This window comes from Carassius gibelio, chromosome A24, assembly GCF_023724105.1.
Source record: "Carassius gibelio isolate Cgi1373 ecotype wild population from Czech Republic chromosome A24, carGib1.2-hapl.c, whole genome shotgun sequence".
Lineage (NCBI taxonomy): Eukaryota > Metazoa > Chordata > Actinopteri > Cypriniformes > Cyprinidae > Carassius > Carassius gibelio.
In genome coordinates this window covers 19461226-19480941 of record NC_068394.1, presented here as the reverse complement: position 1 = coordinate 19480941, position 19716 = coordinate 19461226, and the positions used below count along the sequence as shown (strand labels likewise).

The following is a 19716-nucleotide window of genomic DNA, read 5'->3' as shown; positions in this document are numbered from 1 at the left end:
ATCTCTTTACATGCTCCAGCTGGCATCCTAAATAGTCTGTAACAAGTGCCTGTGTCCAATAACAGCCCCAAGCAGGGCTACATAAAATACACACTTTTTAATAAAATAAAATAAAATAAAATAAAATAAAATAAAATAAAATAAAATAAAATAAAATAAAATAAAATAAAATAAAATAAAATAAAATAAAATAAAATAAAATAAAATAAAATAAAATAAAAGTGCTGAGTTAAGAGTGCTTGATGAAGTAGTGTTTAAACCTTGATGAAAGGTGCTGTAGGGGAACATAGGACAAAACAAGCTGGAAAACACTGAACTACAATAATAAAGAGCCTTTAGTGATTTTATTTCTTGTCACTATTATTAGAAGACATAATTTCCTGTGTGCTTGTTTTCAGGAGTGCAATTCTCTTCTAAAAATAGCTAATGGCACGAAATATATGTCACCCAGAATGCCAGTTTCACAGCTGAAACCTTTTGTTGTCCCAGATTTTTCTTACATATTTGTGGCTGAACATTCCAGCAGAAAAATACTGTTTGTTAGTTTTTTTTGTTGTTGTTTGTTTCCACTGGTCAGTCAAGTCTGGTTTGATGGCTGAAACTACAACTTACTTTAGTTGTGAAATCCACTACCAGCAGAGTAAACCAGCATTTATATTTTATAATGTAGTTATCATAACAGCTGTGCCGATTTTGACTTGTCAAGCAACCATCATGCCCTAGTTTGCATATTTTATAATCATAATTAATGCAGCATGTCATAACATGCTTTAATATCATTGGTTTTCGAACGCAGGGATTTTAAATCGCCAGGATGATTGATGGAAAATGCATGTAACAAAGTTTAAGGTTCAGCACTCTGTGCCCTATCTTGGGTATAATCCATTCATAATTTGAATAAAAGTTTAGTTTTTCATACCGCTAAAAGGAAAAAATGCTGGAAAGTTTTGGTAGTGGCATCCTCATATAATTGGGGGATTCCTTCTCGAAATCGCAATGATTGACATAGTGATAATCATTACAATGGACTGGACAAAATATGATGTAAATATAGTAAAAAAAGCCAAAACAACCACACAAATTTTCCACTGTCATTCGATTTTGGAACAGAGAGCATCCTTTTGGAGCTCCTCCATGGGGCTCCGTTTTGTGGCACAGTTGTCGCTCATTAACATTTGCTCCACCTGCCCTGCCCTATATGCATAGGCCATTTCAATTAAAAAATAACTGAAAATAAAATAAAATAAAATGAAATACAAAATAAATAAAAATGGGTCGCTCTTGAAAAAGATTGAAAACCACTGTTTTATATGGTCTGTGGTTTTTGAGTTGCTGTCCGTGGTTCTGAAACACTCAACCTAGTATGTGATCTTGAGCTGTCCATGGTGCTGCAGCACTGTTCTTATTTACCGTGCTAATGGGGCATTTAAGAAACATTTGAGTACATTATTTAAAGGAGTAGTTACACAATAATGACAATCCACTGCATTCAAGATAAGTTTATCTCTTCATCAGAATAGATTTTGGGAAAATTAGCATCACATCACTTTCTTACAACTGGTGGATCAGCTTGATAAAAAATAAAATACAATAATCAACTGACATATTTGTTAAGAACTCTTTTTTTCTTTCTTCCTTTTTTTTGATTGTAAATGGTGCTTGATCTGTGTGTATTTCTATTCTGATTCAGATGAGATGATGTTTTCAATGGAGAAAGCAATATTATGGATAGAGGACTTTTTAGCCAGATGAAGTTAAAAAGTTAAAATTTGTGGATTTGCTTCTTACAAACATGCCGTGTGGATTATTGTGATGTTTTTATCAGCTGTCTGAACTCTCATTCTGATGGTAACTATTCACTGCAGATGATACATTGGTGAGAAAGTGATGCAATGCTAAATTTCTACAAAACTGTTCCCATGAAGAAACAAACTCAAACTCTACATCTTGAATGGTCTAAGGTTGAGTACATTCGTTTAAACTGCCACATTCTCTGAAAAGATTTCACATTTTAGAGTTGTGTGAGTTAATTGTTGGGTTGTATGTGACTTTTAATTAACCTGTCCAATGAACATAAATCTATAGCTTTTTTGTCTTTTGCTATTTGTAATTATGGTTCTTGTTTTATTTTGTGATGATGTTCCCTTTCCAGAGAAGCTGCCACACTAATTACTGTATGTCTTAAATTATTTATTTAAAAAAATATTGTAATAGGCTAGACATGGAAATTAGATTACCAATGTATTACATTTTTTGTATTAATAAAATGTATTTTGATCATAAATAAAATAGTTCCTTGTAATTGTGGCACAGTGGTTAGCACATATGCTCATTACATGCAGATATATAGCTCTCGGGTTTGAGTTTAGCATGTCACAGTTCTTCTACCAACAACCCCAAATCTTTCAAATTATCAGTCAGTCTATTAACTACAAACAAAAACAAATAATATTAAAATAAAATAAAATCAATTTAAAAAATCAGTATTTCATTAAAAAACAATCACTTTTTGTAGCTGATTATGTCTCTCTAGTCAGTGTCATAGACTCAGTGGGATAAATGGTAGCATAGTGTTAGATCTTCCAGATGTAGGAGGGATTCTAAGTGTATTTCTAAATGCCATCCCTATAATTGAATAACCTGACCTTAATTATTAATTCTAACCCTACTGCCTAAAAAAGTTGGCATTTAAAGCAAACACGATTGTGAAAATAACCTATCAAATGTCTCCCTATTGAGCAGAAAGCCTTTCATTTTTACATGAATTCTATTTACCTGCTTGCTGTGTCCTCTCACCTTTTATTGGATTCAGCAGGGACAAAGACTCCATCCATTAAAGCGCTGCCTTTGATAACTTCAACATGCCTTCATAACATGACTGAAAATATCCAATCAAGGCTAATTGAAGTCTATTGGTTTGGGCAATTGGCCATAAGTGGCTAACATCGTGGAATTAGCATGGATGCTATAAATAAATATAAAAATGAATGCATTTAAAGTTATTAATTATGTCTTTATGCAACCTGAGCTGAGGCTTTTGTTGTGCAAGAATCCCATTTCATCAATAAACCATGCGATGGCTTTGGCTCAAACCCTTCTAAGTCTCTGCATGAAGAGATGTTTGATTAAAATCTGATCAAACTTTTCTCTGAAAGAAATCTTTCTCGCTGTTTACACAGTTAACCACACACACCTGATGTGCTGAATGCAGATGAGGTGTGTTTGGATGTGTTTGTGTGCTGCTGTCATCTTCTTGTCCCATGAGGTTACAGCTGCGAATATACAACATGTCAAAGACATTTGGAGCAGCTGTGATTTCACACTGTCACTTTAACCTGATACTCTTAATGAAGACTCTTTTTAGAGTTCAGGATGTTGTCAGGTCTCTCTCCAGATCTCTAAACAGAGGTCTGCACCAGTTTAGGTTTCCGTTGAACTCCACTGGGACTTAATTCCTAGCAAGGCAATTAAAGCAGTGGAATTATAACAAAGGATGAAGATGCAAGCAGAATGCAGCAAGTGTGAACTTGTTAAGGGTGTTTGCTAATGCAAGCATCACAATTACTATTTGAACGAACCCCTGTTCCAAGTCAGTGAGTAACTAATTTCTCACCATTTGAGCTACCAACATGAAAGATTCACCCAAGTTATGTTAAGTTTTTATATTTCATAAGATTTTCACTTGGTAGATGATAAAACAGGCAAAGAATCAGGCTCACTGGAGAAACATGGATTCATCTACCTTTGTGCAAAATTCGAAAAACATACCTATACATCCTAGAGCTGGGCGGTATGAAGGTATACAGTACTGTGCAAAATTCCACTGGTATTTTCACCAAAAAAAAAAAAAAAAAATGGTTTTAAGTAAAGTCATTTCTATCTTTTGCTGTAGTGTGTCAGTAGTAAATATCAGTTTACATTTTTTTTTTTTTTTGCCATTAAATGTAATAAACCAGTGAGGATTTTTGCTTGCACAAGGAGTCTGACAGCAGCCAGCAGAGATATGAACTCATTATCATCCAGTCTGTCTGGAATAACATGAAGAAACAGAACAAACTGAGACAGACTAAATCCAGAAGAACTGTGGCAATGCCTCCAAAGAACAAACAGGGTGAAGTAATTTTCATTTGTAAAATATTTGAGTTTATTGCATAAAGTTCTCTTTGTTGACTTTCAGAATAACCACATATATAAATAACTATATATTGAAATATATCGTTACCGTAAAATACAATTAGTCAAATCATGAAACAGAATTTAATAATTAAATTTCAGTCTTATTCTTTTCTACACACATTATAATTTTTTATAATATAATATTTTAAAATAGCTCATGATTTGTAAACCAATGCATTTTTAGATTTGTATTATATAACCAGCTCCATATGTATGGCTTTTCTGTTATGTTAAGCTTGCTCAATAGCTAACCTGGGACAGAAAGGCACTTGTGATACAGAGCATTCAGTTACAATTCCTGTGAAACACGAGTCTTGATAAAAGATCTCAAAAACTTGTAGAAGCCAGCTGAAATTGAATAGGCACTCCAGCAAATGCCTTTTATCTTAAGTTTGTTTTTGTTTACAGTGTCAATTATAGGTTTAAGGTAGGATTTAATATAGGTGGGCATTGTTTTCAGCACAATAGAACATTAACCTTTTAGCATCATTAACATTTTACTTCCGAACTGCCTTGATGTTCAACAACCAATGTAATAAAATGTCGATAAAACTGAAAAGTTGCACTTTTACAGTAACTCACTGGACAGTTCACTTTGAAAGTGTTGTAAAATGTGTGAGAGAAATGTAATGTCATGATGCTTTTTTTTTTTGAATGAGTTTGGATTAAATAACAATAATAATAATTATAAATCCCATACACTCACACAGAGGGTCCTTCTCAAATGCTGGTGTTAATGCAGTTCTTTTAGTGTTTATGTTCAGATTAATGAAAATGCTAAATTGTGAATGTGTCAGATTTTATGAATGCAGGTTTGTGTTGAAATGTATGGTTCAGACAGTTCAGTGGTGGATGAGAGGGGTGATTATTTTATCAGGCTGGGTGAGCCTCATGGGCGGCATGCTGCACAACTGTCCTCAGATTGTATCACTCAAAGAGTTTTTGTCATGTTTTTCTTCCTTTAGGCTTCATATCTGAACATCAGATTTCATCAGTAAGCTTAATATTTTAGGGCAATGTGCCTTTTTCTGTTTTCATCATGTTTGGAATTATTACGATTTTGCTGGATAGCAGAACTAAATTAGATTTACTCAGGTACTCCTATAAAAGATGCGATTGATTGTTTTAAATACATATCTATCTATCTATCTATTTATATTTATATATATATATATTAGGGGTGTAACGATACGATCGGTACGAGGCTTTCGGTTCGGTACGCGGTACGCATTATGTATACCGAACGGTTCGTTGGACTAATTAATTATATTTGACAGAAAAAAAAGAGAAATATAATGATATGCGTTCAACAAGGTAGCCCAATAACCCAAACGACGTAACAGGCAACGCCCTTGACAACCCCGAAGAAGAAAAAAACACCAACTTATATGTTTGTTAGGCTACTCAGTCAGGCGCTCGCTCAGTCAGTACGCGCTGAAGGCTCGTTGCAAAATAGCCAATACGTTTAACAGACCAGAAATAGAAGATCCTCCAATAACCAACAGGTCTGGTGTTTGGGTGCACTTTGGATTCCCTGTAAGCTATAATGGTGATGGCAAGAGAGTGGTGGATAAAAAAATAACGGTATGTCACATCTGCTACATGACAATAGGGTACACCAGCGGGAATAAAAAATTAAATAAAATAAAAACACCAGCGGGAATACTTGAAACATGTCAACTCATTTACGCCGACATCAACTTAGTGTGTCAGTATCTGGGAAAAGACGAAAAAAAGGAAGTGAAGTGACATTCAGCCAAGTATGGTGACCCATACTCAGAATTTGTGCTCTGCATTTAACCCATCCGAAATGCACACACACAGAGCAGTGAACACACACACACACACACACACACTGTGAGCACACACCCGGAGCAGTGGGCAGCCATTTATGCTGCGGTGCCCGGGGAGCAGTTGGGGGTTCGATGCCTTGCTCAAGGGCACCTAAGTCGTGGTATTGAAGGTGGGGAGAGAGCTGTACATGCACTATCCCCACCCACAATTCCGTCCGGCCCGAGACTAGAACTCACAACCCTTCGATTGGGAGTCCTACCCTCTAACCATTAGGCCACGACTTCCCTTACACGCAACATACACGCAACAAACTATCTCAACAGCATTTAGACCGACATTTCCAACTGACTCAAACAGGGCAAAAGACATCACCGCAGCGATCTGTAGGCTTAATTTACGTTACATTTACATTATAGCCGTGGATATGAGACCTTACTATTTACCATTCATTCTGTCATCACCATTATAGCTTACAGGGAATCCAAAGTGCACTCAAATACAAGACCTGTTGGTTATTGGAGGATCTTCTATTTCTGGTTTGTTAAATGCATTAGACATTTTGCACAAGCCTTCATCGCATACTGAGTGAGCGAGCGCCTTAGGGGCCGTTCACATATCGTGCCTAAAAACACGTGGAAAACGCTAGTCACGCCGCTTTCTCCTCCTTTCCAAAGCGCTCGGGCAGAAGCGCTCATGAGGCGTCTCTCTTTGCTAAGCAACAATGACATGCTCTCTCCATGAAGACAAAGGATAAATTCAGCAAAGGATAAATGGATTTGCAGCTCTAAAAATTGCTTGCAGTAGCTCTGATACTAAATTTATTTCAAAATTGCAATCCATGTACAACTATGATCAGCTGTTCCATCATCTTGGCTGAGCTTTCAACGTTGTTACGGGAAAGGATGAAGCTGATTTGTTAGTTCTTGTCACATTACCCGCGGTGTATCGTATCGAACCGAACTGTGAATTTTGTGAACAGTTACACCCCTAATATATCAGTGTTAATTTCGTTGACTAAATATTTTCGTCATTATTTTCGTCACAAATATATTTTTGCGGATGAAAATGAAACGAAAACTAAAAAAGAAGGCACTGATGGAGACTAAAACTATGACTAAATTGACTGACATTATCGTCAACGAATAAAGGACGAGACGAAAATAGACTGTGACGAAAATCAAATCAGCAGACGGGAGAGATGCGAGGAATGAGCAAAAGAACCGGCAAAACGGAACAGGCGAGACTGCATGAGAGAAGAGAACCAATCCGAGCCTGACTTATTGAGACGTGAAGCGAAGGTTTTCAGTTTTTAAATGAGCTCCCGGGAAGACGGCATTCGAAGAGGTGATGTCTAAAAGAGCGACAAAATGTCCACAGCTCACTTCACGTTTTACGACGAACAAAACAAAACAAAGTGTAAAGCACGCGGAGCGCTCATTCGTGGCAAGAACACAACCAATTTGAAAAGACATTTACTGACGAGCCACCCGGACATTTTCTCAAATGTAATTTCACAACGATGTTCTTTTGTTTATTGAGCTAAGCAAAATTGGAAGACTGCAGTGTGTAGATGTTGTAGCATTAAATATTACGAACTGAAAAGTACTGTAAAATAGCCCCTTCTTCAAGTTAGATTTGAGCACAATACTAATACGTAATATTATGATACATACATTTGATTAATACTAATGTTTAGTATATTTTATAATGTTCTACTTGTTGACAATATCACAAATATTTCTATATTAGTCATGTGAAACGTGAATGTTCACATCCTATCATTATACATACTAATCTAGCAATATTGTAGTATTTAAAACATACAATATTGCTAGACAAATGAATACCTTATAAAATCTTATTACATTTTTTATCCACCCAACTTATTAAATATTTACTTTAAATGTATGCACTTATTGTTCAGCTCAGCTGTAAGCTTTAAGGTCCTGGACCTAACTTTATTTTTTTTTTATTGATGGTCAATTGGCAGCTAGTTATTGTTTACATTATCATGACAGTGTTTGTTGCTGCATAAAAGCTTTTGAATCGAATTAAAGACACAGTTGTGTTGAAATAAAGTTGAATTAGTGTTTTATATATTTTGGTCAAGTTTGTTTCCTATACCAGCTGTAAAAAATTGTCTAGTAAATCTGTTATTGATTTTAGTCTAATTTTAGTCAACTAAAATACCAAGCAATTTTAGTCGACTAAAATACCAAGCGATTTTAGTTGACTAAAATACCAAGCGATTTTAGTCGACTAAAATAAGACTAAAATTAAAACAAATCAGATGACTAAAACTTGACTAAAACTAAAAAGAATTATAGTCAAAAGACTAAGACTAAAACTAAATTAAAATTTCGTGTCAAAATTAACACTGATATATATATATATATATATATATATATATATATATATATATATATATATATATATATATATATATAATTTTAAGTTTAAAAATACTAAATATGACATGTGACTGAAATCTCTAGCGTTTTTTCATACTAAACTTAAGTGCCATTGATTCAGCCGAATTTGAATTTGAAGTCCACATCTTTCTCACTAATGAGGACATTCATCCTAGAGTTTCATCCTGAGTGTAATCCTGCAAACTAGGGTCAGTGTTAAACTCAGAGCTAAATGTAATGTCAACATTAGCCTCAGGGGGGAATTTATTAATTTATGCCATGCCAAGAGTGCATTTTAGCACTCGATTCAACAGGAGTTTTCATACTTTTTGACATGGACTCACAAATATGATGGCTCCCTAAAGCAAAAAAAACTAAAAAAACTAAAACAAAGCCAACTATATATATACAACCAAGTCTCACTGGAAAAACATGCCTGTGGCAACATTTCTGCAGCATAATTATATCAAGTTGCTTTTTGCATGTTTTGTGAGTTTGTGTACTTTCAAACAGAACTAGTAGCAGTGAAAGTGCATTCAGTTTTATCCAAAACAGATGAATGTGAAGTGGTGAGTGGTGCGTAATGCTCTAAATAGTGTAAATAAAAACACACGTCAAATAAAAACGAGTTTGCTGAAGTGACCATACCATTTTAACTTGTTTCTACTACTCCTTCATGCTCTGAATTGTTTCACGAGACTCCAAGAGCTCCACACTTCAATAATATACCAGGCAGTAGCGGCTCCCGACCATAAGTTTAGGTGGGGCAGATTCTGGGTCATAGCGCTAGTATTTGAAAAAACATTTAGTAGACTTAATATTCTAATCTCTGAACAGATGGGGACAAAACTTTTGGCAGAGATCTCATTGAGTTATCCTGTGGGTGGCACGCTAATGTTGATCGACAGGCTTGAAGTAATGTTACACACTGCTGTGTGTAGCAACACAAAATGCTGTTTAATAATTGCCTTAATATAGTATTTATCCCCTACAAATATTGATTTAAAATGTTACAAGTTGCGGATCAATTCAGGTGAGGAAAGAATATCATATGTCTTTTCTCAGAATAAACAAAAACACAACAGAACCATATAAAGGCTTAAGGAAACTAAAGGTTTAAATGAATACATAACTTTGTTAATTTGATCCATTACTTCACAAAAAAAAACAAAAAAAAACACACACATTCCAACTAGTTACTGACCTTATGCAGACACATAGCTGAAGACGATTGATATCGTCTTGGTCGAGTGAGATTTATGAAAGGTAACGTGGAAATAAGCGGGGAAGTGTCAAACCTGCCCCAATGACTCTCAATTAGAGCGCGCTGCAGTTCCCCTTTTCAGCACAGATTTATGTTGCAAAATTGTTGTTAAAATGTTGTTTATTGCTTCTACATATGTTGTTCATCAAGATAATCTGTAAAAAAGAACACAATTTCAAAGGACAAAGCTAAAGTTAGGCTACAAATTAACTACACCACGGTCACATGACTTTAACATCACCATAACTATTTTTCTGATACTCTTTTAATTACAGTCTTTATTTAAAATGTACAAGTTCTGTTTAGTGTGAAGTTGATTAATGTCCTTGACAAACTTGGTCATCCCATTTAGCAACTTGCAACTTTAGCAACCGTCTTTTTCAAAATGCATAAAAGCTTAAAAACAAAAAAAATGTCATGGAATATAATGTGATATAATATATAATATATAATATAATTTCTTGAGCTTTCTTATGTTTACCACAGACATTATTTCAGGCATTTATCCAAAATCCATTCAAAAGACTTTTTAACATTTTTTTTTTTTTTTTTTTGGTTTTACGGCTCGTTCCTGCAGCACAGTACATTTTGTAAAAAAATAATACAAATACAATAAAAAATAAAAATACAATTCTATACAATTTTTAATCTAGAGGCCTCCACAGTCTGTAAACCTCTGCACTAAAATAATTAAACTATTTAACTGGATTGAAAGCACTGATCTTGCACTGAAATGCTGTGCACTTTAAACAGTTTAGGAAATGTGACCCACGCACAGGGATTCAATCTGCCCTTACCGGTCAAACCCTCAGAGGCATTGGCATGCCACATGTTCCTATACATTTCTGAGAAGCCTGCCATCCACAACAAGGTGCTCACAATAATGATGGTTGGAGAAAAAAAATCACAGTGCTAATGCAGGAGATCAATAGAATAATAGAAACATTAGGATGCTGGCAGGGTTGGTTGGAAAGAGGCAGGCTCTGTGGAGCAGCTGTTGTGTCATGGGATCGGTGATTTGGAGCCAGAGTGAGATGTTTCAAATAAACGCAAATGAACGACAGCTGGCACAGCTCTGGGTTTTGTTTGCCAATAAAGGCAGAATTAGATGAGAGTTGCCCAGGCAATGGATCACTATTCAAACAGTTGGACACAAAATTGGAAATTTCTACCATTGTGATAGCAGATATAGTTACGAATTGTGAATGATGTCTTAACTGTCAAGAGCAACTGACGTAAATGAACAAGTAAAGATGTGTAGCAGTGTTAATTTTGACACGAAATTTTTATTTAGTTTTAGTCTTAGTCTTTTGACTATAATTCTTTTTAGTTTAAGTCAAGTTTTAGTCATCTGATTTGTTTTAATTTTAGTCTTATTTTAGTCGACTAAAATTGCTTGGTATTTTAGTCGACTAAAATAAGACTAAAATCAATAACAGATTTACTAGACAATTTTTTACAGCTGGTGAAGGAAACAAACTTAACCAAAATATATAAAACACAAATTCAACTTTATTTCAACACAACTGTGTCTTTATTTCGATTCAAAAGCTTTTATGCAGCAACAAACACTGTCATGATAATGTAAACAATAACTAGCTGTCAATTGACCATCAATAAAAGAAAAAATAAAGTTAGGTCCAGGACCTTAAAGCTTACAGCTGAGCTGAACAATAAGTGCATACATTTAAAGTAAATATTTAATAAGTTGGGTGGATAAAAAAAGTAACAAGATTTTATAAGGTATTCATTTGTCTAGCAATATTGTATGTTTTAAATACTACAGTATTGCTAGATTAGTATGTATAATGATAGGATGTGAACATTCACGTTTCACATGACTAATATAGAAATATTTGTGATATTGTCAACAAGTAGAACATTATAAAATATACTAAACATTAGAATAAATCAAATGTATGTATCATAATATTACGTATTAGTATTGTGCTCAAATCTAACTTGAAGAAGGGGCTATTTTACAGTACTTTTCAGTTCGTAATATTTAATGCTACAACATCTACACACTGCAGTCTTCCAATTTTGCTTAGCTCAATAAACAAAAGAACATCGTTGTGAAATTACATTTGAGAAAATGTCCGGGTGGCTCGTCTGTAAATGTCTTTTCAAATTGGTTGTGTTCTTGCCACGAATGAGCGCTCCGCGTGCTTTACACTTTGTTTTGTTTTGTTCGTCGTCAAATGTGAAGTGAGCTGTGGACATTTTGTCGCTCTTTTAGACATCACCTCTTCGAATGCCGACTTCCCGGGAGCTCATTTAAAAACTGAAAACCTTCGCTTCACGTCTCAATAAGTCAGGCTCGGATTGGTTCTCTTCTCTCATGCAGTCTCGCCTGTTCTGTTTTGCCGGTTCTTTTGTTCATTCCTCGCATCTCTCCCGTCTGCTGATTTGATTTTCGTCACAGTCTATTTTCGTCTCGTCCTTTATTCGTTGATGATAATGTCAATCAATTTAGTCATAGTTTTAGTCTCCATCAGTGCCTTCTTTTGTAGTTTTCGTTTCATTTTCGTCCGCAAAAATATATTCGTGACGAAAATAATGACGAAAATATTTAGTCAACGAAATTAACACTGATGTGTAGAAATGAAACGTTCAAAGACCAAAGCTGTTATCAGTGTGATCAACAAAGAGAATATGCAAAATGCCATATTTTAAAAAGCAAGAATTTTTACTGGATTATCTGAATGATTATCAACTGTATAAAAGCCTAAAAGTTTGTTTAGGCTCATGTCCAACTGATCCTAATCAAATGCATTTTTAGCGAGGTATGGGTGTAAGCACATCCTTCAGTGGTGTATTCTGACAGATATTCACCACATAAATAGACTGAACTGACTGTGAACAAAGCCAGTAACACTAAAGCTAGGTCGAGTCATCACTAGTAGAGACTAACTGATGGGTTATTTTTAAGATGTGTCAGCACTGCTGACATTGAACCACAAAGTGCTTATATTATTTAGCAAATGTTGCATTTTATGAGGTCTTCCATTTTTATGAAATGCTCCCACGCAATTTGCCGGAAAAGGGTTTAGTGTGCTGACAGTCAAACAGTTACAGCATAAACCTGTGGATGGAGAAAAACATGATCTCTCAGCTCTACAAAAACCTAATGAGATGGCACATTCTTTGAAATTGCCTAACTATTTTATTTATTTATTTATTATGAAAATGTGACTTGTCTATACTGTGGCCTGTTATGCATCAAACTATTATTGCTGTTGAGACAAAATACAAAGCCATCAAGTTCGCTCACTATGTAAAAAAAAAAAAAAAAAATATTATAAATTACTTAATAACCGCAAAACACCTGGACAGCATTTATCAACAGCAGGGTGGACTATTGTAATGGTCTCGTCAACAGCCTTCCCGAGAAGACCATTAGACAGCTGCAGCTCATCCAGAACAATGCTGCCAGGATTCTGACTAGAACCAGAAAATCTGAGCATATCACACCAGTCCTCAGGTCCTTACACTGGCTTCCAGTTAAATTTAGGATTGATTTTAAAGTACTTTTACTCGTTTATAAATCACTCAATGGCCTAGGACCTAAATAAATAGCAGATATGTTCACTGAATATAAACTTAACAGACTACTCAGATCATTAGGATCGAGTCAGTTAGAAATACCAAGAAAAAAAAAATATATATATATATATATATACACACACACACACACACACACACATATTGTCTTTATATCGGTTTATAATATCGGTCGACCACTAGTTAAAAGTCCAGTTTTTCGTGCTTTTTTGAAGCTTTGATTGTGTTTACAGTGTGCAATATAACGTGTTCATGTTTCGCGTGTAAAAAAAACACAGTATTTTTCACACAATTCACCTATCTGTATACCGCTGTTTTCACTGTCACAAAAACGGGCTGATGTCTTCCTTATTCTAAAAATTCCCTCCTTCAGAAATACGTAACGAGTTCTGATTGTGCCAGCGGTTCCTGTGTTGTGATTTGACACCAGCTTAGAGCAGGCTGCCCTCCTGAAAACTTGATTGGACTCGTTTTGGAGTAGTTTTGAGAAGCATGTGGGCAAGAGCATGTGCTGGTGATGTGCTTATAATCACAGGAGCGTTTTTACTGACGAGATGCGCATGAAAATAGCATTTGTTTTTTTGCACAGCCCTAACATTTAGTTAACAAAGCTTAACAGCATTGCCCTTTGTGTAATAAGTTACAGAAACTGTTAAATAGTTTTACTGTTGCTATAGTAACGAACTCAACTTTGACAGGCATCTGATGGACAACCATGCAGGCGCTCTTACTGTAGCCTATATTTCAGCAAATTTAGCTTCGCCTAGGTAATAAGGTCTACAATACTGTATATAAATAAAGGCTGATCAATCACTGTTGATTTTTCCAGAGACAGTACAACGGACGTTTTGTTTTTGTAATTAACATGTTTAAATGGCAACACCGCGAAATTAGAGCTGCTTGGATTAAACTCACTTTTCATTTTCCCTTTATTTGAAATAAAAATATATATAATTTGTAATGTGTAGTAGTCATTATATGATGTGGCAGATATCATGTGTGTTACAAGCTTCTGTTTGAAAAGAGCGTCCATGTGTAGGACTACGTGTAGTGTGCGTGTGTGTGTGTGTGTGTTCCATATATGTGTGTAGAAAAAAAACGATTAGCTACAACATTATAGAACAAAACTGAATTAAATTAGCCTATGGATTGTACATATACATCCCATTTCTCATCAATATGGTTAACAATAAAGATTAGTAATAAGGAAAAGAAGCACATCAGCCTACATCGTTAAATCCCGTCCTACTGTAGATAAACAGAATACAGTGATGTCAACCTTGTATTGATAAGCAGTTATTTTATGACACAGAACGCGTTGGTGAAACTCATGCATCTAGCAGGAACTTAATACACAAAATATTCATATTGATTCAAGCATTTAACATTTATGAATTAATTAAATGTCAGTAATGAAGACTGCACAAATTATAGCGATCACGAGGAAGGTCCGTGTACAGTAAAGTGGATAGTGTAGAACACCCCATCAGTTATATTCAGGTCTATAGTGCCACCTGCTGGCGCAGTTTTGTAACTTCTTAGAGAAAATTAAGTCGTTATAACGAGAAAACGAACTTCGTTATGTCGAGAAAACGAGAAAATGAAGTCGTTATAATGAGAAAACGAACTTCGTTATGTCGAGATAACGAGAAAATTAAGTCGTTATAATGAGAAAACAAGAAAAAAAAATATTATAATGCATGGCCGCTTAGAACTTCCGTAGTTAAATGCACCAACTTAAATAATAAAATACACTTACCGGTTGTGGTCCATAAACAACGCCTTCTCCAGACAAAGAGGGCACTGTTCTTTCTTTCGAGAATAATCTTTTTGCGAATCCGGCATTAATCTGATTGAGATTGAGGAAGTTGTCCTCAGCAAGCTGTCCTTAGCAAAATGTGGATTCAAATTTTCGGGAACCGTGTTAAACATAAATTGTTACCATAAATCTCCAAGTACAGCGTCCCTGGGAAGCCCAAACAATGGCAAATTCTGTTAAATAAAATATCTCGCTTGGTATTGAACTTTGAGCTTTAGAATTTTACAGATATTATTTATACTCTAACAACAACATTACACACTAACTAAAGTTTAAAACATGGGATCATGAAGAAGGGGACCTTTACAAGAGAGCTGCCTGTTGTGCTATTTAATTGAGCACCTAATAGCACATATAGCACCTAATTTATGTCTCTATGATGATTGTTTGGGATGATGGCCTTCCCTGCGAGGTTTCTTTTCTCAACACTCCTCAGCACTGAAAATGAACACTCGATGCTGATTGGCTAAAAACAATAATAAATAATGGAGGCACGAGAGCTCAGCTCTCCCCAAGCTTCCCCTTCTCTATTATTTAGCGGTTGTAATTACGTCAGCAGATTCTGCACATCTGCAATAGAAAAGCAGCGCTTTCCAAATTCAGTAACATGTTATGGTATTACAGCTGTGCAATTACAAATAAAAATACACATTCCGAGACATGAACTGAAAATGAATTGTGAATTTTTTTATTTTTAAATCGTCCTCCTCCCATTATCACCTCAAAATTTTGGGAAAGCTGTGTCTCCCCTGCTTCCCCCGATGAGCTGCCACTGGATCTGAAAGCAGCTGCCTGTCAGGAGGTACAGAATTGTCCTTGTACTTGGTACTACTTGTACTGGTGAAAGGCTGGTAGTGTTATATTTTAAAAATTTAAGATTTGACTTGCCAAGCCAATCCAAATGCCATCAGCATAATGCATGCAGGTTCACCGTGTTCTTCACATACGTCCAGATTTTACAAGCAGACATCCTGGCTAGTGAGCTTGACCAACAGATTGTATTTTATTATTCTGGCCGGGCATCTCTTGCACCATAACACTTTGTAGTGATAAAATAGCACAGGAATATAGTCAGTTGATTTGAATTATGCTGTGAATTATGCAGCCAGTGAGGCAGAGAGCAGCTATATGGTTTATTCATCTGCAGCATATAAAGTTTGAGGTAAATCAGCTTCTCATATAGAAACCTCACACGTCTTTTGCTTTTAACCTGACTCAGGTCTGCAGATGCTGAGTATCGAAAGCTGTCTTCAGCGGGGTGCACTATTTTTTTCACGGCTGGAGCTTGGTAAATGGTAGACAGACAGCTATATCACACACACAGCTGATTTGATCCAGCAGCTTTAGATGTGTAATGTCATACATTGTCATGCACTTAAGAATTTATAGTTTGATTGTTAAATTGATCGATTGATTAATTATTTTTTGACTGTACTGTACTGTTCCTCCCAGATTGCGATGACACTAAATATAAGAATGCTATAGTGCTTCTTTATTGCAGATGCTAGATACAGGTTACTGTACAATGACTGTACACAGCCAGTCCTCCGTCACCTTCATTTATAAAGTTATAATATATTTATATATGTTTGTATTATAGCCTGCATTCTTATAATACAGTTTGTGTTTAATTCCCTAGAATGAGAATTTACATAAAATTGTTTATTTATTTAGTTATTCAATATTGCAATACCCTTCAGAAAAAAAATAAAAATAAAGAAATTATAAAAACAGTAGTAGTAAATGAGTGATGCATACATTATCAGGAGTCCTTTAGCATTTAACCTGTGCTGTCATTGATGAACTAACAAAAATGTACAATGGTAATATCATGTCTCTTTGGAATAGTCATAAATATTCATGTATATGAATATTTAATAGTTTTATGGGACTGTCAATATACTTCAAGGTAATAACATGGTAATATAACATCTAATAAATCATTATACTAAATGCCCCATAGTATTTTATTTATAATGGTGTTTGTTTGTTTGAGGAGCAATTCGAGGAGGTTAAGTTCGTGTTTCGCACTCAAAATATATTTACTGCGTTCATACTGGGAAAAAAATGTTAGAATTTAAGAGGTGAGTGACACCTTACACAGTTTATTAGAGGATTTTGGGTTCACAAGACGGATTTAGGGATTCAATTTGGATCTCATTGAATTCTGACAGTCGCACAACCAGGTGGCAGATGCTCATAAGTTAATCTTTCTCTAAAACAGATTCATCACCGTCTGTGTTCACCGTTGCCGCACTCACTGTTGCAAGATGCAACTCCACCTCCTGAGCAGCATGCATCCGTTCCCTGATCTCTGATCTCTAATCCCCTCTAAGATCCACATATGTGCAACTGTGCTCTTCAATCCTGCACAGACCAAAAAAATAAAAATAAATTCATAGCAGAAGTCAAACTCCAAAATGTGAGAATCTTAAACGAATGGAGCATTTCAACTGGAGTCCATCCAAACACACACACACACACACACACACACACACACTATATTATATATATATATATATATATATATATATATATATATATATATATATATATATATATATATATATGTCTAACCAACAGAAATATCTTTTGCTCAGCAGGAACAAAAGGTAGAGAGAACAATTCATTGCTCTCTTTCTCTATATCCCTCTCTACTGCAAGAGACAGCATGGCGTTCGCTTTAAAGCCAAAGTGCTTATTTAGTAATAATTTATGAGTATTTTTTATTTTTCTAACAGAAATGGGGTGGAGGGTGGGGGTTTTGTGAATAGAAGCACAAGTGAATTTTGTATTTGTCCCATGACTACATTCTGTAAGACGTAAAAGCTGTTTGAAAGAATGAGTAATCTTTTGAGATTTTTTTTTTTTTTTTTTACTGATGATGTTTCAGAAGGCCTATTTCCATGGATTCTTCTAGCTTTTTCTTTTCTTTCTTTTTTTTTTTCTAGCTGTAGGTTTCCCGATTTGCTTCCCTGTTGCACTTAGGGATGGGCAGGATGGTTGACTAGGCGTCATTTTTTTAGCAGGGGTGCTTGAAAAGGGATAAGCTTTGAGATTAAACCTTTTGGAGAGTGCTTTAGCACATTATGTTTAGTTGCACTACAGAAAATGATTTTTTTTTTATTTTTATTATTGCCTTGTTTTTCGTTCCATTACACATATAGGTAAAAGAAAAAAAAAAATCTTATATGCATTTACTTCATTTACATTAGAAGTAAAATTACTATGGCGTAAATTTAAGATATTTAGTCTTGTTTTATATAAATAAATAAAAATAAAAAATTAAGTGAGTTCGTGCTTAAATTTACACAAAATCCACAAGAAAAAATATTATTATTATTATTTTTTCCTTTAGGCTTATTTTTCTTGTCCTACTTTGTCTTGTTTAAACATATTTAATATGTGTTCTTGTTTATCTTGATTTAAGAATGCATAAAGTATGACAATAGTAAGCTTTTTTTCTTTTCAGTGTGCCTCAATAAATTCACTCTAAATAAGTTACAGTACATAACATATTCTTTATCTTCAACAATACATTTCAGTAACTTTTTTTAGCGTCTCAAACATCTTATTTTTAGCATCTCACAAGTATTTTTTATACGCTTTGTCAAATTGAAGACATAACTTTTTCAAATGCATTCTGAGACCCTACACTAAATCCATGTGAGCACCTAACAAATGCATGTGATCGGGATCTGGTATTATAAGGTGTCTTGACCTTGTGACCCTTGAGCAAGGCACCAAATCCCCAACTGCTCCCCGGGCACCACAGCATACGGTGTGTGTGTGTGTGTTCACTGCTGTTTGTGTGCACTTTGGATGGATTAAATGCAAAGCATGAATTTTGAGTATGTGTCACTATCCTTGGCTATATTTCACATAACTTCCACATGCACTTTCCAAATCAAGAACACTGCTTTGAGCTATAGTGACAGCCGGAAGCCTCAGTGTCCTGTAATATGTGGATATGAAAGCTAATCATCTTGGCGAATCAATGAAAGCAGTGCTCCTCAAAAGAGCCTTTGAAATCGCTGATGTGCATTTCTTAGAGAGGTATCTTTGCTGTCATTCAAGCTCAAGCACTTATTCTTCATTCACTAGTCTGTTCCTGTATGCTGTGTTCTTCATTGAAGGTGATTCTGAGCTTTGTCTAGTGTAGTTCTCACTGTACTGCTTTAGTCACATGGACACCATCAAGTTTGAACTTGAACAGTTAAACCAGAAAGTTAATGACAAATATATATGACATACTTTTTTAACATTTATCTTAAAATCTGCTATTGATAATGTTGCTACTTTTTTAACATATCTTGACAGTAAGCAGACTGTTTCTTGTAGAACAGGGTTCAAGCTAATTAATTAAAATTAGTTTTGCAAGCATCTCAATCAGGAATGCCCAAGACACATACATTAATTGTATTAACTATGACAAATGTGCAAAAAATATATACAGGGGTTAATTATTTTTTTTTACACATTTTTCAGCCTGGTTTTCAAAATTCAGTTTGGTCTTCACACTGAACGTAGTGTGACCCATTAAACATAACTATAAAAAAATAATAATAATAATGATACTAATATAATTACACTTTTAAAAAAATTGTTAATCGGTAACACTTTAGAATAAGGTTCCATTAGTTAATGTTAGTTAACTACTTTTGTTAACATGAACTAAGCAAGAACAA

The 19716-nt window shown here is 34.9% G+C and overlaps 1 protein-coding gene and 1 long non-coding RNA gene across 2 annotated transcripts in view; one reads left to right on the top strand and one right to left on the bottom strand.

Moving 5' to 3' along the window:
- The window catches only part of LOC127946128 (dipeptidyl aminopeptidase-like protein 6), a 279989-nt gene that overhangs the window by 58613 nt on the left and 201660 nt on the right, over positions 1 to 19716 (top strand). The window lies entirely within an intron of this gene.
- The window catches only part of LOC127946135 (uncharacterized), a 229990-nt gene continuing 223665 nt past the window's right edge, over positions 13392 to 19716 (bottom strand). The window contains exon 2 of the long non-coding RNA XR_008151018.1: positions 13392 to 13506. This is a non-coding gene — a long non-coding RNA (uncharacterized LOC127946135). The remainder of the gene's footprint in view (positions 13507 to 19716) is intronic.